Genomic DNA, 20,456 nt, shown 5'->3' with positions numbered 1-20,456 from the left:
TTTAATGTTAAGCACTTTGGACACCAGTCGGTGCTGTAAAGCGCTTTATAAATAAATGTTGATTAATTGATTGATTGTACTGTAGAGGGAAAAATATGCAAATCCCTTCTAATCTGTCATTGAGGAGTATTGTTTTTAAACAATTCAATAGTTTTCTCGTGCATTTGTTGACAAAATGGAGATCCTCTCCCCATCTTTACCTCATTACCAGCCCTAAATTATCCCCATCCCAGCTTTTTTGTAATGTTTTGCAGACCCTAAATGCAGGAACAGATGTATATTAACAAGTGACATTAAGTTGACCACACAAATTAAATGTCTTTGGTTCATACTGTCTGCATTGAAACACAATTCAAAGTAAATGGAAGAATCACTGTTTGTGTTTTGTTTTTTAATTTTCATTTTCCATATTCCATTTTCCATGGAGTCAGTGTACTTTAAAGCTGTGTAGTTTTGATTGGTAATATCTTAGGACAAATTGAAACTGAAGTACTGCGGTACCTCAGTAAAATCTCACTTTGAGCAACAACATAATGTTTTTTTGCACTGGATTAATTTAGATTGATAACATCAGTGTTGGGGAAGTGTAATGACACTGACCCACAACAGCGGGCGCAAATGAACGGTCAATGGGTAGTCAAATAAATACAATTTATTGTGGCAAATGTGCACAACAGGTCGAATACTATTTTTAGACAGTCAATTACAAATGTCAACAGGTGACGTGTGGGTAGGTCCGAGGGTAGGAGACGCCTATCCAGAGAAGAGCCGGGGCCCACAAGGTTCCGCCGCCAACGAAGACCTGCAGCAAACCGAAGCCGCCAAGTCCCGAGTCCCCAGGTGGCCTCTACTTCAGCTGTCAGATCCGGTACTGCTGGCAGGAACAGAAGACAGGTTAATGGTGGGTGTGTGCACACCCAGCAGAACAATCAGCAATTCAGTTCAGTTCCTTTTGTGGGAGAATCTCCACCTCCGACACAAAAACACAGTAGTGCAGAGCCTGAGAGCTACTTATCTGTTTTGGCGTGAGGGGTGAAGAACGTCACTCCTACACGGACCACAAAACTCAGCACCAGCTGAAAGCAGTTGACCAGGATCTCCTGCAAACACTCAGAAAAAGATCACGTGCGTACGGCACAGTCAAACGGCTGAGAGTTACCTGAGTGGTAAACTGATATCTCGGCAGAGATGTGGTTGTCTCCTCCAGTCTTATATGGATGGGATGAAGATGAAATGATTCTGACAGCTGGTAGTCCTGGCCCTGGGTGGTGAACTGCGCCCTCTGGTGCCTGAAACCCGACTACAGGCAGGGCGGCCCTCTGGCGTTGGCCAGCAGTACCTCCTCTTCGGGTGGCCCACATAACAGGGACTCCCCCTCAACGGGCGCCTCCTGGTGCCCGACCTGGCTTGTCGGGTGTCGCTGGTAGAACTCGGCCAGGAGGGCCGGGTCCAGGATGAAGCTCCTCTTCACCCAGGAGCATTCTTCAGGTCCATAACCCTCCCAGTCCACAGATATGGAGAACCCCGACCCCTCCGGCGAACATCCAGGAGCCTGCGGACAGTCCACGCAGGCTCGCCGTCGATGATGCGGGCAGGTCCGGGGGTGCAAAAGGTCCAAGGTGTGGTATGGTTTGATCTAGGAGACATGAAAACAGGATGGATCCGCCAGTGAAGCCGGGAGTTTTCAGCTTCACGTTGGCTGGACTGTTGATTTTGGTGATCCGAAATGGTCCGATATATCGTCCATCACTTTTGCGGACTCCGTGTTTGAGAGGAATGTTCTTTGTGACAGCCAGACCTCCTGCCCGGGCTGATATTCCGGGGCCGGGTCACGTCGGCGGTCTGCGCCCTGGCTCTTCGCCCTGGTCCGGGCTTTCAGCAGGCAGAGCGGGCTGTACGCCACACCCGACGGCACCTCCTGAGGTGGGCCTGGACCGAGGGAACCCCGACCTCTCCCTCCACAGCCGGAAACAATGGGGGACTGGTACCCAAACACGCTTCAAATGGGGAGAGGCCAGTTGCTGATGAAACTTGACTGTTATGAGCATACCGATCCAGGCCAGATGTTGACTCCAGGCCATCGGGTGCGCGGAGCTCTTGATTAGCCCGCTCAGCTTGTCCGTTGGTCTGTGGTGGTACCCGGACGAAAGGCTCACGGTGGCCCCAGTTCCCTGCAGAAACTCCTCCAGACCTGGGAGGAGAACTGAGGACCATGATCCGAGACGATGTTCGTAGGGATACCATGCAGACATATGACATGGTGGACCAGGAGGTCTGCAGTCTCCTGGGCCGACGGGAGCTTCGGAGGGCCACGAAGTTGGCCGCCTTGGAGAACCGGTCCACTATCTTCAGGATGGTTGTCATACCCTGGACGCAGGGAGACCCATGACGAAGTCCAGGCCGATAATGGGACCAGGGGCAATGAGGCACAGGCAGCGGCTGGAGGAGTCCCTTCTCCGGTTGGTGGACTGCCTTGCCCTGGCACAGGTGGTACAGGCCCGGACATACTCCCGGACATCGGCTTCCAAAGACGCCCACCAGGAACCGCTGCCGAACAACTGCCACGGTCCTCCGCACCCCCTGGATGGCAGGTGAGCCTGGAACATGGCAGAAGTCCAAAACTGCAGTCCTAGCATCTGGTAGGACGTACAAACGGTTAGGTGTCCCCCGCCGGCTCCGGGTGATGCATCAAGGCCTCCCTGACGATGTTCTCTCACGTCCCACGTCAGTGTGGCGACGATAGTGGACTCCGGATGATGTTTTCTGGGGGATCCGACAACTCCGCTCTGACTTCCTCTTCATGCACCTGGGACAGTGCGTCCAACCGCTGGTTCTTAGTCCCGGGGCGATAGGTGATCCTAAAGTCAAACGGCCAAAAAAAAAGAGACCCAACGGGCTTGCCTGGGGTTCAGACGCTTAGCGGTCTGGATATACTCCAGGTTCTGATGGTCGGTGAAGACCGTGAATGGAACCACAGCTCCCTCCAACAAGTGTCTCCACTCCTCCAGGGCCTCCTTCACCGCCAGGAGCTCCCGATTGCCGACGTCATAATTCCGCTCTGCTGGGGTCAACTTGTGGGAGAAATAGGCACAGGGGTGGAGTACGTTATCGGACTCCCCGCTCTGGGACAGCACAGCTCCTATCCCTGAGTCAGAGGCATCTACTTCCACAACAAGCTGGAGGCTAGGATCAGGCTGCACCATAACTGGCGCAGTAGAGAACCGGCGTTTCAACTCCCTAAACGCGGCTTCGCACCGATCCGACCAGGTGAAGGGAACTTTTGGGGAGGTCAGGGCTGTAAGGGGACCAACAACCTGACTATAGCCCTTGATAAACTGCCGATAGAAATTAGCGAAGCCGAGGAACTGTTGCAACTTCCTACGGCTTGCCGGTTGGGGCCAATCTCTCACCGCCGCTACCTTGGCCGGATCAGGGGCAATGGAGTTGGAGGAGATTATGAACCCCAGGAAGGACAAAGAAGTACGGTGGAACTCGCACTTCTCGCCCTTCACAAACAGCCGGTTCTCCAACAACCGCTGCAGGACCTGACGTACATGCCTAACATGGGTCTCAGGATCCAGGGAGAAGATGAGGATATCGTCTAGGTATACGAAGACGAACCGATGCAGGAAGTCCCGCAAGACGTCATTTACTAATGCTTGGAACGTCGTGGGGGCATTAGTGAGGCTGAACGGCATGACCAGGTACTCAAAGTGATCTAAGGGGGTGTTAAATGCCGTCTTCCATTTGTCTCCCTTCTGGAACTGAACCAGGTGATACGCATTCCTAAGATCTAATTTAGTGAATATTTGGCTCCAGGCAGGGGCGTGAACACTGAATCCAAACAGGGGCAATGGGTATCGGTTGCGAACCGTGATCTCGTTCAGCCCTCTGTAATCAATGCATGGGACAGAGTCCGCCGTCCTTCTTGCCCACAAAAAAGAAACCTGCACCCATATTGGGGAGGTGGAGTTCCAGATCAACCCGGCAGCTAATGAGTCCCAGATGTAGGTCTCCATTGATTCTCGCTCGGGGCGTGAGAGGTTGTACAGTTTAACTGGACGGATACTCAGCACCCAGGATTAAATCAATGGCACAATCGTACGGTCGATGCGGGGTAGAGTGAGTGCCAGATCTTTGCTGAAAACGTCAGCAAAATCATGGTACTCAACAGGCACCATCGTGAGATTGGGGGGGACTCGAACCTCCTCTTTAGCAATCACACCGGGTGGAACCGAGGATCGTAAACACTCCCGGTGGCAGGTTTCGCTCCATTGAGCCACAACCCCAGACGGCCAATCGATCCGGGGATTGTCCTTACTAATCCATGGATAGCCCAAACTTACTCTGGAGGTAGAAGGTGTCACAAAAAACATAATCTCCTCCCTGTGATTCCCAGACACAATCAGTGTTAAGGGTTGTGTCTGGTGTGTGATTAATGGAAGAAGGGTGCCATCTAGTGCCCGTACCCTCACTGGTGAAGGAAGAGCCACTAGAGGGAGCCCTACTTCTGTAGCCCATCTGTTATCAAGCAGATTCCCTTCCGACCCCGTGTCAATCAGTGCTGGGGCTTGAAGGGTTAAATCCCCACAGAGGATCACAACTGGGATTCGTGCGGATTTTCGTGCAGTACTCGCGTGTATGTTATGGCCCATCCTTAGCCCAGTTTCTAAGGGTGAGCGTTGGTGTTTGACCACTTGGGGCATTGTTTCTGCAGATGCTCGTTAGAGCCGCAGAAAAAGCACTCTCCACGGGCCAGCCTCCTCTGTCTGTTTTCTAATTTTATTTTGGCCCTGCTCGTGTCCATAGCTTCGTCAGCAGGGGGAGCTGTTGTCACACGGAGCACTCAGGCTCTGGAGCGTGGGGAAGGCGGGGCTGCTTCGGAACGGGAAGGGAGAGGGGCGGCGCGTGCCCGACCACGTCCTTCGTCTCGCTCCCGTCGACGTTCTTCCAATCAGTTGTCTAACCATATAACCAGATCTATAAGCCCGGCTCATCCTTAGCCACCAGATGCTCCTTCAGGACTGACGACAGTCCGTTTACGAAGGCGGCGCGGAGTGCAGCGGTATTCCAGCCGGACCTCGCACCCGCTATGCGGAAGTCGACCGCATACCCAGCTGCACTCCGACACCCCTGTCTCATTGACAGCAGCGTCGTAGAAACAGTCTCGCCTCTGTTTGGGTGATCAAAGACTGTTCTGAACTCCCTCACAAACCCAGTATAAGAGGTAAGGAGCCGTGAATTCTGCTCCCAGAGCGCCGTAGCCCAGGCGCGTGCCTCGCCTCGAAGCAAATTAATTACATAAGCCACCCTGCTCTTCCATTGGCTGTTCAACTGGTGGTTGATGCCCCTCGGGATCCATGACGTTGGCCGAGATATCCTGTTGGGGAAGTGTAATGACACGGAACCACAAAAGGGGGCGCAAATGAACGGTCAATGGGTAGTCAAATAAATACAATTTATTGTGGCAAATGTGCACAACAGGTTGAATACTATTTTTAGACAGTCAATTACAAATGTCAACAGGTGACGTGTGGGCGGGTCCAAGGGTAGGAGACGCCTATCCAGAGAAGAGCCGGGGCCCACAAGGTTCCGCCGCCAACGAAGACCTGCAGCAAACCGAAGCCGCCAAGTCCTGAGTCCCCAGGTGGCCTCTACTTCAGCTGTCAGATCCGGTACTGCTGGCAGGAACAGAAGACAGGTTAATGGTGGGTGTGTGCACACCCAGCAGAACAATCAGCAATTCAGTTCAGTTCCTTTTGTGGGAGAATCTGCACCTCCGACACTAAAACACAGTAGTGCAGAGCCTGAGAGCTACTAATCCGTTTTGAAGAACGTCACTCCTACACGGACCACAAAACTCAGCACCAGCTGAAAGCAGTCACCAGGATCTCCTGCAAACACTCAGAAAAAGATCACGTGCGTACGGCACAGTCAAACGGCTGAGAGTTTACCTGAGTGGTAAACTGATATCTCGGCAGAGATGTGGTGTCTCCTCCAGTCTTATATGGGATGGGATGATGATGAAATGATTTCTGACAGCTGGTAGTCCTGGCTCCTGGGTGGTGACTGCGCCCTCTGGTGCCTGAAACCCGACTACAGGCAGGGCGCCCTCTGGCGTTGGCCAGCAGTACCTCCTCTTCGGGCGGCCCACATAACAATCAGAAAAAGAATGGATGTTTTTCAAATACAAAATTTCAAAGCAGCATAGTTTAAACCAAAATACAAGCTAAACAAGCACATTCTGTGTGTCTGTACATGAGTGTACTTGTATAGTAGTGTTGCCAAGTGTGCAGTTTTCCTGGGCTACATTGAAGTGTTTCTGTGGGTTGAGCAGACTCATTTTTGGTGTGGCAGCCGATAAAATGGATGTACCATTGTTCTCAAAGAGAAAATGGCGTGAAATTCCTTCACTGTTCATGGGAATATATTAAACCTTTAACCACATGCAGCAGCTACAAGGGGTGATTGAGAAGTTTTGAGCCTGAACCAATGTTTCTCAAGAATGTGTGAAGTTTTGACTCACTGTGTGCAATGTTGGAAAATGTTAGTTGCTCAGAATACAAAAAATTAAGAACCACACCCTGCTGTTTCTGGGTCAGGCTCAAAACTTCTCAGTCACTTCTCGTACATGCATACGTTGTAAAGATGAGAAAAGACCTGATTTTGTATCAAGTAAACATGAATAATTTGGGCGATGCCCCTGCTGAACAGCAACCAGGGATCAAACCGAGTGACCATTCAGTTAACTGAATAATGTACCTTAGCTGCCAGACTGAACAATATCTTAAAGTGCATGAAATCTAGGTAATGCTTCAAAATATACCAATGTGTAGTCTTTCCAAATTCAAAAATGTTTTGCCTACAGCACTGCAGTGAGATGATTGCTGGAATTGCTTTTTTTTTTATACGAGGGCTGTCAATAAAGTAGCGGTCCTTTTTATTTTTTTCAAAAACTATATGGATTTCATTCATATGTTTTTACGTCAGACATGCTTGAACCCTCGTGCGCATGCGTGAGTTTTTTCACGCCTGTCGGTGACGTCATTCGCCTGTGAGCACTCCTTGTGGGAGGAGTCGTCCAGCCCCTCGTCGGAATTCCTTTGTCTGAGAAGTTGCTGAGAGACTGGCGCGTTGTTTGATCAAAATTTTTTCTAAACCCGTGAGACACATCGAAGTGGACACGGTTCGAAAAATTAAGCTGGTTTTCAGTGAAAATTTTAACGTCTGATGAGAGATTTTGAGGTGAGACTGTCGCTTTAAGGACTTTTCACGGTGCGAGACGTCGCGCAGCGCTCTCAGGCGGCGTCATCAGCCTGTTCAAGCTGAAAACCTCCACATTTCAGGCTCTATTGATCCAGGACGTCGTGAGAGAACAGAGAAGTTTCAGAAGAAGTCGGTTTCAGCATTTTATCCGGATATTCCACTGTTAAAGGAGATTTTTTTTAATGAAAGACGTGCGGACGGGTCTGCGCGTCGGGACGCAGCCGCAGCGACGCTCCGCCACAGGAAAAACACCTCTGTTGAAAGCCTTAAGGACAAGTTGGAACATGTCCTGCCTGTTAAACAATTTCTCATATACTCACTCCACTGAAAGCCATCAAAAGCCGCCTGGATTTTACAAATGGTTATCAACACGGAGGTGTTTTTCCTGTGCCGCCGCACCGCGTCGGCTGTGTCCCGACGCGCGGATCCGTCCGCACGTCTTTCATTAAAAAAATCTCCTTTAACAGTGGAATATCCGGATAAAATGCTGAAACCGACTTCTTCTGAAACTTCTCTGTTCTCTCACGACGTCCTGGATCAATAGAGCCTGAAATGTGGAGGTTTTCAGCTTGAACAGGCTGATGACGCTGCCTGAATGCGCTGCGCGACGTCTCGCACCGTGAAAAGTCCTTAAAGCGACAGTATCACCTCAAAATCTCTCATCAGCCGTTAAAATTTTCACTGAAAACCAGCTTAATTTTTCGAACCGTGTCCACTTCGATGTGTCTCACAGGTTTAGAAAAAATTTTGATCAAACAACGCGCCAGTCTCTCAGCAACTTCTCAGACAAAGGAATTCCGACGAGGGGCTGGATGACTCCTCCCACAAGGAGTGCTCACAGGCGAATGACGTCACCGACAGGCGTGGAAAAACTCACGCATGCGCACGAGGGTTCAAGCATGTCTGACGTAAAAACATATGAATGAAATCCATATAGTTTTTGAAAAAATAAAAGGACCGTTACTTTATTGACAGCCCTCGTATATGACAGTTCTGTGTTTAGTTTTACAACCCCAAAATCACAGAAAACTCTTATCAGGCTTTGAAATATACATTCCATCTAAAAAGTATTCACAGCGCTTCACTTTTTCCACATTTTGTTATGTTACAGCCTTATTCCAAAATGGAGGAAATAATTTTTTTACCTCAAAATTCTACACACAACACCCCATAATGACAACATGAAAAAGGTCTTTTTGAATTGTTCGCAGATTTATTAAAAATGAAAAACTAAGAAATCACATGTATGTATTCATACCTTTTGCACATTGGATGGATGGATGGATGACATTTATTGTCATTGTCATTACACGAGTGCAACAACAATGAGATTACGTCCACACTCCAATTACCACAGACAAGATACAGCAATTAATCCATAATTATTACTCGTTTACCGTAATAATGGCACACATCAGAATTAAAGACAACACATATACATTTGACATTGTTTATGTGCACTAAACTTTTAAACAGTCTGTTTTCCGAATTGAGGCGATGTGAGTGTGGGGGGCTGCAGCAACATATGGTCACGCCACCGCCAGCTTGGGGGAGAACGGGGAGCTACAGCAGCTAAAACGACACAGCACCCCGGAGGGGGAAGGGAGTGGCATGAGCAGAGGCCGGGGTGGGCTGTGGGATGAGGACAGGATGGGGTAGGGGAGAGGTGGGAGTATGCTTTCAGTCTCTGTCCGTATGTGAGTGGAAAATGAGTCAGTTTCTGTCCGTATGTGCTGGAGTTGGAGAAGATAAGAAAGAAGGCAGCCAAATGGTTCACCATGGCCGTAGAAATTCTTCTGGAGGAAAACAACGGGGCATTTTGTCCTTTGGAGGCTGATAAGCCTGCCATGTTTATGGCTGAGCAGTGAAAACATAGTCTGAGAATGTATCGCCTTGCCCAACTCATTAATCATGACGGGCAGGTGAGGGATCGTGGTTCTGGTGGCAGCTGTCTTGCCAATTCTCTGGTAGGTCAGGACAGCACATAAACCAATAAGTACCAGCCCTCCTACAATAAAACCAAATATAAATAAATTCTCAACGTCCTCCACAGAGAATGGCACAAAGCATGTGACACGCCATGTCTCCCAGGAGTCAAGAACATAGCCCACAGGGTAGGTTCCATCTGGGCAAGCAGGGTCCCCTGGCCATTCTGAGGTCAAGAGTGCTTCTTAGCAGGTTTTTCCAGGATGGCTCTGTACATTGCTACATTCATCTTTCCCTCAATCCTGACTAGTCTCCCAGTTCCTGCCACTGAAAAACATCCCCACAGCATGATGCTGTCACCACATGCTTTACTGTAGGGATGGCGCCTGGTTTTCTCCAAACATGATGCCTGGTATTCACGTCAAAGAGTTCAATCTTTGTCTCATCAGATCAGAAAATTTGTTCCTCAGTCTGAGAGTCCTTCAGGTGCCTTTGGCAAACTACAGGTGTGCTGCCATGTGCCTTTTACTAAGGAGTGGCTTCTGTCTGGCCACTCTACCGTGCAGGCCTGATTGGTGGATTGCTGCAAAGATTGTTGTCCTCCTGGAAGGTTCTGCTCTCTCCACAGAGGAATGCTGGAGCTCTGACAGAGTGATCATGAGGTTCTTGGTCACCCTTCTACCCAGATTGCTCAGTTTAGATAAGCGGCGAGCTCTTGGAAGAGTCAGGATGGATCTGAACATTTTCCATTTAGGGATGGTGGAGGCCATTGTGCTCACTGGGACCTTCAAAGCAGCAGAAATGTTTCTGTATCCTTTGCCAGATTTGTGCCTTGAGACAGTCTTGTCTCTGAGGTCTACAAATAATTCTTTGACTCCATACTTGGTTTCTACTCTGACATGCACTGTCAACTGTGGGACCTTATATGTAAGACAGGTGTGTGCCTTTCCGAATCATGTCCAGTCAACTGATTTACCCCAGGTGGACTCCAATTAAGCTGTAGAAACATGTCAAGGATAATCAGTAGAAACAGGATCCACCTGAGCTCAGTTTTGAGCTTCATGGCAAAAGATGTGAATACCTATGCACATGTGATTTCTTAGTTTTTTACTTTTAATAAATTTGCAAAAATCTAAAACAAAAAAAAAACTTTTTTCACAATGTCATTATGGGGTATTGTGTGTAGAATTTTGAGAAAAATGCATTTCATCCATTTTGGAATAAAGCTGTAACATAACAAAATGTGGAAAAAATGAAGCGCTGTTCCGGATACATTGCATTCATGACACTTGTATCACATGAAGAACAGACAAATAATTAATGACATGCCATGGGGGGATCTCTTTTTAAGAAATGAGTCACTTACAGTCAATATTGCAAGTACAGAAACAAACTTTATATTTACACATTAGCTAGATGGAAGGATAATATGATACAAGATTGGAGCAGATCATGAGATGCAAGTGTAAGCATATGACAACTCCGCTGAAAATAAGCAGTACATGGAGTTGGAGTGTCTGAGGCTTTGGTGGGGTCATGTGTAAAGGTACTCACAAAACAAAAACTGGAAGGGCCTCAGTGTTTCAAGTGGTGTGTGCAAGTTATTCCACTGCCAAGGGTCTACAGAGAAGATATTTTCTCAACATCTAGAGCCATATTTATTTGTCAATATGAGGCATTGAGGTATAGCCGTTCCCAAAAATCTCAGTTCGATATGTACTGTTGGTTTGAGTTCATGGTTTGGTATAGTTTTGGAAAGGTGGAAACAAGAAACACAGCAATAAAATAAAGTAGTGGGAAGTTTGTAACTGCACTCAAGTATTTTCAGCGTGCAATTAAATCCCGTGCTCTCAACAACAGAATATGGTTGCATATCAACTGCTATATAAAAACACCTATGGTGTTTGTTTGTGCTTTGACCCAGTCAGAATTTTTAACTGGAGGGTCCTTAAATGCCACAGGGTGCTGGGTTTACACTGCACTCATCTGGCTCCATTTCTGACCACAATTGAACAATGCCAGCATATAACTTTCATCTGAGAAATGTGTCTTTGCCCGTCATCATAATTATTAAATGAGGACCCACAGTGTTCACAGCCAGCAAAGGCTGTGCTCTGCACATGAGCTGAAAAAACAGCATGCAGCCCTTTCCTAAAGCTGCTCAGGGGAATCACGGAGTTACAAATTGAGTTCTGCACACAGAAAAAACTTCCACACGCACATTCACTGTATTTGTTTGTTTCACGTGCACACTGTACCGAAAGGCTCAAACCAACATTTTTTGGTTATGTGTACCATTATAACCCTACTTGGAATTGCTCATAGATCAGATCAGGCCTGCGAGCATGCGCTGATGCCACACTAGATGGTAACCACGCATGCAGGTAACCAGTCCATCACCACCTATTGTAAATCTCTGGTCCCACTGAATAATGAACAATGAATAATGAGTCACGTCGCATGCTTTTTTGGTACGAGTCCAGTTATTCAACAAACGTGGGAGAATAGTGGCTCTTAGAGGCAGAATATTTGGCTAACAAGGCTCATCTCTGAGCGTGGCGCTAATTTCATGAAGTTCAAAATGTAGCAAAAACAGCATGGGGCAGTTTGTGTACAAGGTACTATGAGGACAAACGGGGATGTTAGAGGCATGTTAGTGGTGAGGATGAGGCTGTAGGAAGCCCATTATCCGAGTACCTGGCAGTTACGAAGACAGGACAGGCTATTTTGGCTCGCGCACTTCGTCGTGACAATCCCACCCTCTTTGTGCATTGGATGCTGTATATAAAATATTTATTTCGTAGCGGATTAATCGTTTTCTGTCAGAGTTTGGCTTTTGAAAACACGTCTAATCACTTCAGGAAAGACATAGGACTATTTCAGCTGCCAATTTTTCTTTCTTTTTCCTGCGCTGCATGAGGTGGAGAACATATTTGGAACAGTCTAAAAGGTAATTATTTTCCTCCTGTGTTGTTTTGGATTTTCTCAGAATCATCTTTACCGCACGAGATGAGATCTTGCATGGAGGCCAAAACCGGGGAAGATTGACAGTCACCTTGTGTTTCTTCCATTTTCTAATAATTACACCAACAGTTGTTGTCTTCTCACCAAGCTGCTTGCCTGTTGTCCTGTAGCCCATCCCAGCCTTGTGCAGGTCTACAGTTTTGTCTCAGGTGTCCTTAGACAGCTCTTTCGTCTTGCCCGTGGTGGATGGCAAGACCAAAGAGCGTGACTGGAGTGTGATTGATTGTGTGAACGTGTCTTTTATACAGGTAACAAGTTCAAACAGGTGCAATTAATACAGGTAAAGAGTGCAGAATAAGAGGGCTTCTTAAAGAAGAACTAACAGGTCTGTGAGAGCCAGAATTCTTGCTGGTTGGTAGGTGATCAAATATTTATTTTGTGCAATAAAATCCAAATTAATTATTTTTAAAAATCAAATAATGTCATTTTTCAGAATATTTTTTAGATTCTGTCTCTCACAGTTAAAGTGTACATATGATAAAACTTACAGACCTCTCCATTCTTTGTAGGTTGGGGAACCATGAAAAATCCACAGTGGATCAAATACTTATTTGCCCCACTGTAGATTACTAGTTACCTTATTAAATACATTACCGTATTTATTCGTTGCAAGTTGTCAGCAGCTTCTAATAATGTAATTGCATAAAGCTGCTTATGAAGTAACTGGGTAAAGTAACTGTATAAAGCAACTAAAAAAGTAACTAATAAAGTAACTTTTCAAAGTTACTTTGGCAACACTGCCCATGTGTGCCTGGTTGATAAATACTGATTTATTTATTTTTATTTATTGAGTGATTTGTGCTTGTACACATACTAAATTTTGTTTATAAAACAGAATTTGGAACTTTTTCTCCCATTAGTTTGATAAATGATCACCGTGGAGTCCAAATGGACTTAAATTCAGATGCCACTTGCTGCACTGCAAAAATTGATATCTAAGAAAGTAAAAACAAAGACGTGATTAAAGAAAATTTTACTTAATTTTTGTCTAAATAGAAAAAGTTTTTACATAAGAAAAAATGTCTTAGTTTGGGAAAATGGATCTCACTTGTTCTTAAAAAGTTTTTCTCAGCTAATATCAAGCAGTATTTAACCAGTAACATCGAAAGCCAATGAATTTCAAATCATCCAAGCAAAGGAACAAGATTGTTGTCCTTATTTTAAGAAAGAGTCCAATTCTTAAGAATTCTGTCTCGTTTTAAGGCGCATTTTGATTATTCAGTGTCTAGACATTTTGCTAGTTTTGAGAATTCTAACCAAGTTCTTGGCCAATTGGCAGATTTTTTTTTTGCTTAATACAAGACAATTTGGCTTGATATCAAATTATTTGGCTTATTTTGAGAGGTACAGTTTTTGCAGTGTGTTGAAATTAAGTATTATAGGCATACGAGGTCTGTTAGAAAAGTATCCGACCTTTTTATTTTTTGTAATAACCTTATGGATTTGAATCATGTGTGATTGCATGAGCCAAGCTTGAACCTTCGTACGCATGCGTGAGTTTTTTCATGCCTGTCGGTTGCGTCATTCGCCTGTGAGCAGGCTTTGAGTGAACCACTGGTCCTCCCCCCTCGTCGGATTTTCAGTGTGAGGAAAATGTCTGAACGGCTGGAGCAGCGCTGCATCAAATTTTTCCAGAAACTTTGAGAGACAGCCAGGTGGACACCATTCTGAAAATTCAGATGGCTTTCAGGGACGATTTTATGGGCATCACACAGATTAAGGAGTGTTACAGCCGGTTTAAAGACGGTGCACAATGGCGGAGGGCGCGCTGCGCTCCGAGCGGCGATCGACAGGTTGAAATGACCAGATCATTTCCAAACTGAATGCTGCTTTGATCCGGGACGTCGTCTGACTACTGTTGTGAAAGTGTAGTGACACGGACCCACAACAGGGGGCGCAAATGAATGGCCAATACATGAGCCAAAAAGTAACAATTTAATGTTGTGAAACGTGCACAACAAAATGCAGACAATCTCAGAATATAATTACAGTCAAATCACAAAGGTGACGTGTGGGCAGGCTCGAGGATAGAAGACGTCTGTCCTGAGAAGAGCCGGAACCACACGATTTCCGCTGCCACAGAACCTGGTGAATACTGGAGCCGCCAAGTCCCGAATTCCCAGGTGATCACCGTCCCCGACTGTCGGATCTGGTACTGCTGGCGAGAACAAAGACAGTCAAGTGTGGGTGTGTGTACAGCCAGTAACAACAACGGTGGGAATGCCACCTCCACCTCTCACTCAATATTCAGTAGAGTACCGCAGTGATTCCTCAGAGGAAAAGAGTGCCGTCCTGCACTCACTCAGCTTCCACAGAAAAAGGAACCGGTACTCCTGCAAACACTCACAATATACAGATATATTGCAAAAGAAACGGCTGAGGATATTACCTCCAAGGAAGTACGATATCTCGGCAACGAGGTGGAGATGACGTCTGGTCTTTATGGAGTGCGATGATGAAAAATGTGTGACAGCTGTCAGGAATTAATGAGTGACAGCTGTCACTCCCGGCTGTGTCTGTGGCGGCAGCGCCCTCTCGTGCCTGAAGCCCGCACTTCAGGCAGGGCGCCCTTTGGTGGTGGGCCAGCAGTACATCCTCTTCTGGCGGCCCGCACAACAGGACCCCCCCCTCAACGGGCGCCTCCTGGCGCCCGACCAGGCTTGTCCGGGTGCCTGCGGTAGAAATCGGCCAGGAGGGCCAGGTCCAGGATGAAGCTCCTCTTCACCCAGGAGCGTTCTTCGGGTCCATACCCTTCCCAGTCCACCAAATACTGGAACCCCCGGCCCATTCGACGGACATCCAGGAGCCGGCGCACCATCCAAGCCGGCTCCCCATCAATGATCCGGGCAGGAGGTGGCGCCGGACCGGGAGCACAGAGGGGTGAGGTGTGGTGAGGCTTGAGTCTGGACACATGAAAAACCGGGTGGATCCGCAGTGAAGCTGGGAGTCGGAGCTTCACTGCGGCAGGACTGAGGATTTTGAGGATCTTGAAAGGTCCAATGTAACGGTCCATCAACTTGGGGGAGTCCACTTGGAGGGGGATGTCCTTCGTGGACAGCCACACCTCCTGCCCGGGCTGGTAAGCAGGGGCCGGGGATCGCCGGCGGTCCGCATGGGTCTTCGCCCTCGTCCGGGCCTTCAACAAGGCAGAATGGGCGGAGCGCCACACCCAGCGGCACTTCTGCAGGTGGGCCTGGACCGAGGGCACACCGACCTCTCCCTCCACCACGGGAAACAATGGGGGCTGATACCCCAAACACACCTCAAACGGGGAGAGGCCGGTGGCAGAGGACACCTGGCTGTTATGCGCATAATCGATCCAGGCCAGATGTTCACTCCAGGCCGTCGGGTGTGCGGATGTTACGCAGCGCAGGGCTTGCTCCAACTCCTGATTGGCCCGTTCTGCCTGTCCATTGGTCTGCGGGTGATACCCGGACGAGAGGCTCACAGTGGCCCCCAGTTCCCGGCAGAAGCTCCTCCAGACGTGTGAGGAGAACTGGGGACCACGATCAGAGACGATGTTGGTGGGTATCCCATGCAGACGGACAACGTGGTGGACCAGGAGGTCTGCTGTCTCCTGGGCTGTTGGGAGCTTCGGGAGGGCCACGAAGTGGGCCGCCTTGGAGAATCGGTCCACTATCGTGAAGATGGTGGTGTTGCCCTGGGACGGCGGGAGGCCCGTGACGAAATCCAGGCCGATATGGGACCAGGGGCAATGAGGCACAGGAAGTGGCTGGAGAAGCCCTTGGGACCTCTTGTGGTCAGCCTTGCCCCTGGCACAGGTGGTGCAGGCCTGGATGTACTCCCGGACGTCGGCCTCCATAGACGCCCACCAGAAGCGCTGCCGGACAACTGCCACGGTCCTTCGCACCCCTGGATGACAGGAGAGCTTGGAACCGTGACAGAAGTCCAAGACTGCAGCTCTGGCCTCTGGTGGGACGTACAAACGGTTCTTCGGACCAGTTCCGGGGTCCGGGGTCCGGGCTCCGTGCCAGGGCCTCCCGGACGGTCTTCTCCACGTCCCAGGTGAGGGTGGCCACGATAGTGGACTCCGGGATGATGGGCACCGGTGGATCCGACAGCACCGTTTTGACTTCGTCTTCGTGTACCTGGGACAAGGCATCCGATCTCTGGTTCTTGGTCCCGGGGCGATAGGTGATCCGGAAGTCAAAACGTCTGAAGAACAGTGACCAGCGGGCTTGCCTGGGGTTCAGCCGCTTGGCGGTCCTGATATACTCCAGGTTCCGATGGTCAGTGAAAACCGTGAATGGCACAGACGCTCCCTCCAACAGGTGTCTCCACTCCTCAAGAGCCTCTTTCACTGCAAGGAGTTCTCGATTGCCGACGTCATAGTTCCGTTCAGCTGGGGTCAACCTGCGAGAAAAGTAGGCACATGGGTGAAGAACCTTATCGGTCTCTCCGCTCTGGGATAGCACGGCTCCTATCCCTGAGTCAGAGGCGTCCACTTCAACCACGAACTGGCGGCTAGGGTCGGGCTGCACCAAAACTGGCGCAGTAGAGAACCGTTGTTTCAACTCCTTGAACGCGGCTTCGCACCAATCCGACCAGGTGAAGGGGACTTTTGGAGAGGTCAGGGCTGTCAGGGGGCTAACTACCTGACTGTAGCCCTTAATGAACCTCCTATAGAAATTAGCGAAGCCGAGGAACTGTTGCAGCTTCCTACGGCTTGTTGGTTGGGGCCAATCTCTCACCGCCGCTACCTTGGCCGGATCAGGGGCGACGGAGTTAGAGGAGATGATAAACCCCAGGAAGGACAAAGACGTGCGGTGAAACTCGCACTTCTCACCCTTCACAAACAGTCGGTTCTCTAATAACCGCTGCAGGACCTGATGTACATGCTGGACATGGGTCTCAGGATCCGGAGAAAAGATGAGAATATCGTCCAGATATACGAAGATGAATCGGTGCAGGAAGTCCCGCAAGACGTCGTTAACCAAGGCTTGGAACATCGCGGGGGCGTTGGTGAGGCCGAACGGCATGACCAGGTACTCAAAGTGACCTAACGGGGTGTTAAATGCCGTCTTCCATTCGTCTCCCTTCCGGATCCGAACCAGGTGATATGCATTTCTAAGATCCAGCTTAGTAAAGATTTTGGCTCCATGCAGGGGGGTGAACACAGAATCCAACAATGGCAACGGGTATCGGTTGCGAACCGTAATCGCATTCAGCCCCCTGAAATCAATGCATGGACGGAGTCCGCCATCTTTCTTGCCCACAAAAAAGAAACCTGCCCCCATCGGGAAGGTGGAGTTCCGGATCAGCCCGGCAGCTAATGAGTCCCGGATGTAGGTCTCCATTGATTCACGCTCAGGTCGTGAGAGGTTGTACAGCCTGCTGGACGGAAACTCAGCGCCTGGAACCAAATCAATGGCACAATCGTACGGACGGTGCGGGGGAAGGGTGAGTGCCAGATCCTTGCTGAAGATGTCAGCAAGATCGTGGTACTCAACCGGCACTGCCGTCAGATTGGGAGGGACTTTGACCTCCTCCTTAGCCTGTAAACCGGGAGGAACTGAGGATCCTAAACACACCCGATGGCAGGTTTCGCTCCACTGAACCACCACCCCAGACGGCCAATCAATCCGGGGATTGTGCTTCAACATCCATGGGAAGCCCAAAATCACGCGGGAGGTAGAAGGAGTTACAAAAAACTCAATCTCCTACCGATGGTTTCCAGACACCACCAGAGTTACTGGTTGTGTCTTGTGTGTGATTAAAGGGAGGAGGGTGCCATCTAGTGCCTGCACCTGCACTGGCGAAGGAAGCGCCACCAGAGGGAACCCTACCTCAATTGCCCATCTGATGTCTAGCAGATTCCCTTCTGACCCCGTGTCCACCAGTGCTGGGGCTTGAAGGGTTAAATCCCCGCTCAGGATTGTAACTGGGAGTCGTGTGGCAATCTGTGTGTGTCTCACGTGAATGTTTTGACCCCCCCCTTAGCCCAGTCTCTGAGGGCGGTTGTTGTTGTGGCCGTTTGGGGCAGTTTTTCTGTGTGTGCTCAGTTGAGCTGCAGAGAAAACACTCTCCACGGATCAGCCTCCTCATTTTGGCCCTGTGCGTTTCCCTAACAACGTCAGCAGGGGGAGCTGTTGGCCCACAGAGCGCTGCGGCTGTGGAGCGTGGGGAGGGCAGCCCCTTTTCGAACCCGGAAGGGAGAGGGGCGGCGCGTATCCGGTCACGTCCTTCGCCTCGCTCCCGACGGCGCTCCTCCAACCGATTGTCTAACCGTATAACGAGATCGTTAAGCCCATCTAAATCCCGCGGTTCCTCCTTAGCTACCAGCTGCTCCTTCAGGACCAACGACAGTCCGTTCATGAAGGCGGCGCGGAGCGCAACGTTATTCCAGCCGGACCTCGCAGCCGCGATGCGGAAGTTGACTGCATAAGCGGCTGCGCTCTCGCGTCCCTGTCTCATTGACAGCAGCACGGTTGAAGCGGTCTCTCCTCTGTTAGGGTGATCAAACACTGTTCTGAACTCCCCCACAAACCCAGTGTATGCTGATAACAACCGTGAGTTCTGTTCTCAGAGCGCCGTAGCCCAGGCGCGTGCTTTACCCCGAAGCAGAGCAATCACATAAGCTATTTTACTAGCATCTGACGCGTACATGACGGGACGTTGTGCGAAGACGAGCGAACACTGCATGAGAAAGTCCGCGCACGTCTCCACACAACCTCCGTACGGCTCAGGAGGGTTTATGTATGCTTCAGGGGATGGTGGGAGGGGTTGTTGAACCACCACTGGAACGTTTATATCCTGCACAGGGTTGGCAGGAGGACGAGCTGCAGCAGCGCCCTGAGCGCTTGCCGCCATCTGTGCGGAGAGAGCCTCCCCCCTGCGGTTCAGGAGGATGTTTGCTCGGTCATTTGATCCAACCGAGCCGTAAAGGCGGTGAGAATGTGCTGCAGCTCACCAATCACGTCTCCTGCAGACGCCTGCGCTCCCTGCTCTCCCATTGGTCGTTCAACAGCCGGGTGACGCCCCTCGGAGTCCATGACGCTGGCCGAGATATCCTGTTGGGAAAGTGTAGTGACACTGACCCACAACAGGGGGCGCAAATGAACGGCCAATAGATGAGCCAAAAAGTAACAATTTAATGTTGTGAAACGTGCACAACGAAATGCAGACAATCTCAGAATATAAATACAGTCAAATCACAAAGGTGACGTGTGGGCAGGCTCGAGGATAGAAGACGTCTGTCCTGAGAAGAGCCGGAACCACACGATTTCCGCTGCCACAGAACCTGGTGAATACTGGAGCCGCCAAGTCCCGAATTCCCAGGTGATCACCGTCCCCGACTGTCGGATCTGGTACTGCTGGCGAGAACAAAGACAGTCAAGTGTGGGTGTGTGTACACCCAGTAACAACAACGGTGGGAATGCCACCTCCACCTCTCACTCAATATTCAGTAGAGTACCGCAGTGATTCCTCAGAGGAAAAGAGTGCCGTCCTGCACTCACTCAGCTTCCACAGAAAAAGGAACCGGTACTCCTGCAAACACTCACAATATACAGATATATTGCAAAAGAAACGGCTGAGGATATTACCTCCAAGGAAGTACGATATCTCGGCAACGAGGTGGAGATGACGTCTGGTCTTTATGGAGTGCGATGATGAAGAATGTGTGACAGCTGTCAGGAATTAATGAGTGACAGCTGTCACTCCCGGCTGTGTCCGTGGCAGCAGCGCCCTCTCGTGCCTGAAGCCCGCACTTCAGGCAGGGCGCCCTTTGGTGGTGGGCCAGCAGTACATCCTCTTCTGGCGGCCCACACAACAACTACCAGAGAAATGGCAGAAAAGGTGGACATAGCACTTTTTTGGCACATTCCACTGTTAAAGGAGATTTTGTCATGAAAACAGGAGCGGAGGAATTCGCCACGGAGCCGCTAATGGCGTGGAACAAAAGCACCTCCGTGTTGGTCTCACAGGACATGTTGTGGCATGCTCAGCTCTTCGACAATTTCTCGGATACTCACTCGACTGAAAAGCCACCCAAAGCCATCTGAATCTTCCAAATGGTGGAAGAGCTGGGCATGTCCCGTGAGACTTCCAACACGGAGGTGCTTTTTGTTCTGCGCCATTACGCGGCTCTGTCCTGACGCGCAAATTCCGCCGCACGTCTTTCATTACAAAATCTCCTGTAACAGTGTAATGTGCCGAAAAAAGTGCTATGTCCACCTCTCTTGCCATTTCTCTGGTAGTCAGATGACGTCCCGGATCAA

At 49.5% G+C, this 20,456-nt stretch overlaps 1 protein-coding gene across 1 annotated transcript in view; it reads left to right on the top strand.

Moving 5' to 3' along the window:
* The window catches only part of LOC117516100 (neural-cadherin-like), a 540,129-nt gene that overhangs the window by 362,295 nt on the left and 157,378 nt on the right, over window positions 1-20,456 (top strand). The gene's annotated exons all lie outside the window — the stretch shown is intronic.

Source organism: Thalassophryne amazonica, chromosome 8, assembly GCF_902500255.1.
Source record: "Thalassophryne amazonica chromosome 8, fThaAma1.1, whole genome shotgun sequence".
Lineage (NCBI taxonomy): Eukaryota > Metazoa > Chordata > Actinopteri > Batrachoidiformes > Batrachoididae > Thalassophryne > Thalassophryne amazonica.
This window is presented reverse-complemented; position numbering and strand designations above follow the sequence as displayed.